This window comes from Lepisosteus oculatus, chromosome 11 (assembly GCF_040954835.1).
Source record: "Lepisosteus oculatus isolate fLepOcu1 chromosome 11, fLepOcu1.hap2, whole genome shotgun sequence".
In the NCBI taxonomy this organism is placed as follows: Eukaryota; Metazoa; Chordata; class Actinopteri; order Semionotiformes; family Lepisosteidae; genus Lepisosteus; species Lepisosteus oculatus.
In genome coordinates, this window is record NC_090706.1 from 35,646,541 (window position 1) to 35,653,702 (window position 7,162).

Below are 7,162 nucleotides of genomic sequence, written 5' to 3' on the forward strand. Positions count from 1 at the left end.
TATGCTTAAGATGTGCAACAGTTTCTTAAGGCATGTTGATGTTAATGGAGAATTAGCTCAAGAGGCCATGGATGCTTTTAGTGTGGTGCAAATGGAGCTAAAAAAATCTGTTTCCTTCAAACATCCTCATCAAAATCAATAAAACTTCAATATGTTTCTGTAAACAGTGACCAAGCTTCACCATCGATTAAGAGTATCATGCAGTAGGGAGAACAGTGGTGCAAAATTGAAGCTCAATAACCTTCTAAAAGGATTCTCCTACCTTTTGTAACAATATTCTGTATTTCTAAAGCTTAATAATGCCCGGAGTTCAATTTATCTTTTTTTCCCTATCTTCTGCAGTACTTTAAAATTCACTCATAGACAGACCTGGTATGAGAACCTAGCACAGTTTTTACATTGCTGTGCAAAAGTGTTAGACATTTTGTATTGCTCTGTTCTTTCCGGTGTTTGTCCGTTCTTATATTGAAACACAGATCTTTCACTGAAACATTTGTTTTAAAGTGATTCTGACAGATCTACAGTATGTCGGCTGAGAGCAACAGACTGATATTATCAATGAAGGACACTTGACAATGAGTCAATTTGATTTTTAATTAGTGAACGAGATGGATTAATCATGTACTTTACAGTATTGTTTACCTTAAGTTGTTGTGATGTTTTTTGAAAATGGTTTTTGAAAATTGTGATAAAAGTGTACCAAATTTCATCTTTGGGAACAGAAACAGATGAATCTTTTTTTGTATCAGCAGTTTTGCCAAGACAGTGTTTTTTTAATTATTATTATCATTGCCATTTCTACCATTGAACACAAAGGTTTACTTGTGTCACCTTGTATTGTTAGACAGTATGAGAATTTTTAGTTTTCATTATCAATCAGAAAACCCGTTTTCCATCTGTCCATGAGCAAAGTTTCTGAGGAAAAAACAACACCTCATTCAGTGACTGTCAGCAGAGACCTGACCTCCATTCTTACTGATATCATGAATAAAAAAGCAGGCAGACATGTTCACCGAGGCATTTAGGCCTCTTGAAGAGAAACAAATAGTTGTTGCTGCACCCTGCTGAAACCTCAGTGTCTAATCAGCAGGTGGTAAACTGGAGCCACACAGAACTAATCCTGTGCCAAACTAGGTGGGACCTCACTTCAGAAACATATAAACCCCTTCATGGAGCAGATGACTGTCTGCAAAGTACAGTAATGAACTTTAGTACTGGCATATCTTGTTTTTTTACACAAGTACTTCCAAATGGAAGAAAATGTATTATTATGTTAAAAGTAACAGAAAGGCTCTATCAGCTTTTCATTAATACCATAGGTCGTAATAATGTATTTCAGAATACAAAAAATATACACAGGAATTTTCAACTTATGTAAGTGTAAAAATTGGTTGCAGTTTTAAATAGTGTTTTTAATCATTAATGAATGATTAAAAAAATTACCAATCAGGGGAATAATACCAAACTTTTGTAGGGACTTTCTCTGTATGGTTTATTAAATGTGTAACATCAAACCTTTATTACTATAAACAGCAGAAATGCTTAATTATCATATTTGCAAAAGGAGTCTGTGAACTCTGTGAAGCTTATACTGTACTAAGATATTTCCAGAGCACACTTTGGAGGAATAATGTCATAATAATATTCTCCATTAAAACAGACTGATAAATAATCAATAGAGTAATAGATGAGCACATCATATGTCTGGTAGCACACTCATTTTCTTTTTTGTTTCTACCAGTAGATTTATAAACACTCTGAATTACCATTTTTCAATGAATGAATCTAAAACTGTCAAGCCCTGCAATGTAATTAAATCTAGCCCATTCATCTCTGCTGCTGTATCCATGGATCTAAATAATACATTTTATTTTGTAATAACCTTTCACATGGGCCAGAATGTTGCATAACACTGCCTTCTCCTTTTTAAACCTTATTGACATGTTTGTTACTCTCAAATCTGGATATAGTAATGTACCCCCATCAGTCTATTTCAAATGTGGGAAAAAATAGTGTTGTCTTTCTCTGCAGATGAGGAAGCTTCTGGGTATTTAGACATTGATGTCTCTTCAGCATCTTGGAGCTTTCCCCTAATTTTGGATATGTGAGACGGATAAATTGGCTAGGTGAGGATATTGAATAGGCTGGCTATGAAGGGATTTTGAGTAGGCTGGCTCAGACTACCTGTTACTGCACTGGATTTCTTGACAGAAGTGGAGCTCACATTGGCTTAGGGAACCAGGAACCAGGAAAACTGTCACCATCTGAGCATCTGCAATTTTCTCAAAGTCTTCACTAGCTTTTTTTATCCTATCGTAACAACCGGACACTATTAATACAACAAGTTGTATTTAAAACCATTTCAAGTTGTATTTAAAACCATTAATTCACATTGATTAGAATAATCAAAAACTTCATCACAACTCAAGATTTACTCACAAACCATACACCAGCAGCCAGAATAAATTGTTATAGTACTAACTCCATCATGTCTTTGTTCCACATCATTGGGATCATTGGATTTTCTCTACACTATCCTAAAGCTCAAAGTGTGTTCCATAATGTGCAGCCATATTAACTGTTAGTTAAAATAAACAAGGCTAAAACTGCAGCAGAAAATTACCATATGAATGTACAGTATGTTTAAATAAGAAAAAGAAAAAAGCCCAGTGAAAGAAGTAAAGCAATAGAAAATGTATTTTGTGCAAAACATTATTTTGTACAGCAGTGCATACATACATTATATACAATGTATATTGCAATTATAAAAGTAGTTGTCATTGGATAGCTCTTGTGATATCTTTTGGGTTAGATCCAAAAAACAGATATGAAAAAAAGAGATGCTGCTCTCCCCTTGCTTTGCAGGGATTCAGAGAAAGGGAAGCACAAAACAAGAGAAGCTGAAGGCTCAGAAAGCATTTTCAGGAAGGAAATGACAGGATAACAAGGTGACCTATCCCCATGCTTCTCAGCAAAAACACATTTTCACGTCTCAGCAAAAAATGTTATGGCCACCAAAACAGATGTCTCTTTTTATTGGCTCCTGCACTTTTAATCTGACACCATATTCCAGATAACCCACAAGCAATGGGACATTGTTCCAACATCAGTTGTTTTGTTGAGTTGGGCTAATGTAATTTTCCCTTTGGCCTAATATTGACTCAACATCAGGCACAACTATAGCTAGCAAGCCTTGACAATATACTGTAGAATTTCATACTGATATACAATATGTAAGACACAATGTATGTAAACCCTATCTCATAAGTACTTTTTTCTTAAATCACCCTGAAATATTTATTGTCTTTGTTCTTGAATGTCCTTTTTGTTGAAATGAAAAAAGTAATGTGAAACTGGACAACAATGATTGATCTCTGGTTCAATTTCAACTCACCAACTGGAGCCAAAACCACTAACTGCCATGATTAGCCCAAAGCTTGCTGGTTATCTCCGTTTAAGTTAAAACCATTTCTATAAAGTTAGAGCTCAGGAATATTATGTATTTCCTTCGATCAATTTTCTATCCTACCAAGCAACAGGCTCAAGGCTAGATACACCCTGGATGGGACACTTGTACATCAAAGTATTACAGAGCTAAAAAATAAAAAAAGGTGATATGACATTTTGTGATTAATTCTGAGATCAGGTGCAGACCGGACAGTCAGAATACTGCCAGATATTCACCAAATTCTGAAAACAGCCATATTTAGTACACATTGGGGTTCTCAAGAGTTTTATTTTGTGAGGAAGGATGTAATTAATTCATAAAAAATATTTTATACAAGCTTGTCTTCCCAATCAATTACAAATAGGTTAAATAAAAATATATAGTATGATTAGTTATATACTATTTACATTAAAGAAACAACACTTTATTTTGTCACAAATGTATGATTTCATGTTTAGAAGGACATTTACATTAACTTAAGAAACATTTCTGTGGTTCTAGAAAAAAGTAAAAGTGACTGTCACTTTGCTGTGATATATGTATTTTTAGTACTAACAACTCACACCATGTGACAACATTCTTTGCGTATACTGTAAGATATTTCAACATATGCAGCAATGCACACTAATAATTATTTTGTTCTTCATGTGTAATTATTGGTTATTGGTAATTTAATACATATTTTAACTAAGGTCTCCCCAAAGCTATTTTTACATGATCAGTTAATAGTACTGAATTGGTATCTACTATTTACATACTTATTTTTACTTATAAAGTATATCCATTTCATTGAACTCAGGAATGTCAGACTTTTCTTTTTAAATCTTTGCATTAAACAGGTGTTAACTGCAGTTCATAAGCCACTAAAGCTAAAAAAAGAAAAATTCCCTGATAGCCGAAAACAAATCTGTGGGGAAATTCAAGATAGCCGACCAATGAGGTTTGCATTGCTGTTTCAGTTTCTGAGCAGGAATAGAAACAGCTGTAGGCTCCCATTACTGAAATAATACCAGCTGACCGGAAAATCACAGTCTTGTAGTTCTCAATTCCTATGTAGAAACCCATATCACATACTCCCCTTGAAATGGTCTGTCAGACCCTGTCTATTCTGAGTTGCACTCTGTAGTCCGAAGAAATAAGAAGCTACTCCAAATCTATCATGAAACAGCTTAAATGCATTGGAGGAGCCAGTAGCAGAGAAAGGACATTCCAGATACCTCTCATTGCTGCCAGGGCCTTGTCTGTTACTTCTTGCAAGCAGGCTGTTCCACATACTGTACCAGCAATATGTTTGGTTTCAGTAGTACAGAAACAAAAATAATTCATAGGGCAATAGATTTTAGGAGGCAGTAAGCTCTGATTTATCTTGGTAAAGTTTTCATCTTGCTCATTCGTAGAAAACTTCTAAAAAGATTGTTGCCTTACTGGTAACTAGTAAGAGGAATCTGGCAAACTAGAAACCACGATGAAATAATACAGTATGTTTGTTAGTGGGCAGGGGTGGTGTGTGGATTTGAAGCTTTGATTAAATGACATCTTGAGGGTGGTACATTATAGGTTTTATAACAGAAATGCAGATATGAAATACATATTAAAAGCGCATAAAAACAGAGGTAAATGGCAAACATTTATCAATAATCCAATGCAGGAGATAATGTTTTTCACTTTCCACAAGAACAGAAAATGATAAAAAGATACCATATGGTCATCTCTAAGGAAATATAACAATGTTGGAGTAAGTTCTTCTACAAAAAAATGTATAAATTGTTGTGTATTTCAATTATAATACTAAAATGTATACTCAAGTGAAAGAGTTCTTGAAAAATATTGGAAAATATTTTTTTTATATTTTATATGATTATAATTACATGCAATTGTCATATTTTAGATCTGTGACATTATATAATTCATTTCTCAAAAAGGTACAATATTGTATATTATAAGGGATGTAGTATTAGTAAACACTGTATAAGAAAGCGATGTTGAGTGTTACAGTAATACAAAACAGTTCTTTTGCTGTCAGCATTCAATGTTTATAAAGTAATTTAAGATGGCTTTGTTTAGCTGTTTTGAGTCAATAATGTATTTTCTTTATTAATTATTCTTTTAACAGGCAGTTAAGATGTGCTGCTAAACGAAATAATTTAAGATTCTAGATGCCAACTCTTGCAGTTTGCAGCTCTGGATGTAAATAAGTACTGAAAAAAACCCAGGCAGTGCTGTTCCCAGAGAGAAAAGGAGAAAGCGAAATTTGGGGAATGCAACTCAACCAAATTATTCCATTTTGTTTTCGTTTTCCTAACAAATAAAAAGCAATTTGTCTCCTCTGAAAGAAATAAAGTAGGGGGAGGAGGGGAGGGGGAGCCATTAATCAGAGGTGCAGCCAAAGCAGTGAAAATGGCGAGCGCTGTAGCACTCAGCCCAAATGAAACAAAGCTGCCTCTCATTCCTACCCTGTCTCTCTCCACACACAGAGTTCCTGGCACTGTGTAATGGGAATGAGAGTCAGGGTGCTGCAAGCAGCCAGCTGGGTATAATGAGGACTATGTGCTCTATTTGTCAAAGCAGCAAAATATATCATTGACAGTGTTTTGATAGAGGTAAAAAAGAAAAAAATCTTCAGAAAAGACATGCCATTAGGCCTGTGCTGCTGTAGAAACAGCACAGGCTCAATGGGTAAGATATATTTAGTTTCAACACTGTTGACATCATTGCAGGTGTTCAGTTCAGCCACATACAGTATAAAATGTTATATGACCTTTGAGAGAATGAACACAATTCTTGGCAAACTAAAAGATAATAGTATTAAGTGAAACTCTATAGCATATTATACAGTATATACAGAAGCTAAATGAATTGATGACGCACTAGAAACAGTCCAGACACAGATTTGCATGATCCAAATCCTAACACAGGTATATCAATATACAAAAAGGATGAACCAGCACCTACAGACCCAGAATACATACTTTCATGAGCCAGGTAATAAAGAACAGACAGCTGAATTCATTTCTGGAAGCCAAAGCCAGCAAACTGCAGGAGTCTAAATACTCTACTATAAAAGCTTTTAGTTTTGAGCACTGCTTTTAAATTAAACTAAAACACCTGAATCTGCTTCAGTGACATAAATTGCTTCCACTCCAGTTGATACGCATTCATCGGGGACATAATATTTTTTTTTCTTCAGGAAGTTGACTCTTGCAGCAAGAACAGATGACTTGTCTTGACTGGAATACCAACTGGTGCTCATAGCTGTACTTTAATACGAAGAAAAAAATAGGAAAAAAACATGACTAATCTAACTAATTTGTTCTCACTATCCTCCAGTTTCTGCAATCATAAATCTTAAAAGGTATTAGATTTTAAAGAGGGATATACAGTATATGAAACTATAAAGTTCAAATTTATCTCCCTCAGGTGATATCCGTACTTAGTGAAACAGTTTAGTAATATTATTCTAATGCACTTTCTTCCTTGGTCACCAGCATGTGCCTTGAATTTTAAACCCCTCTGTGGGCTTGATTACTCACTTGGCTCCTTAGTTCACTTCTATTGTCAACACCAGCTTGGCTCTGACAACACAAGACTGTTATAGTCACTAAAAACACAATACTGACAGCCCTCTTTTTCCTATGGGAATCCTTGTGTATGCCTACATAACAAAAAGGATGGAATTTTAAGTCCTCTGAGGATGATGATTTACCCATGGAGAAA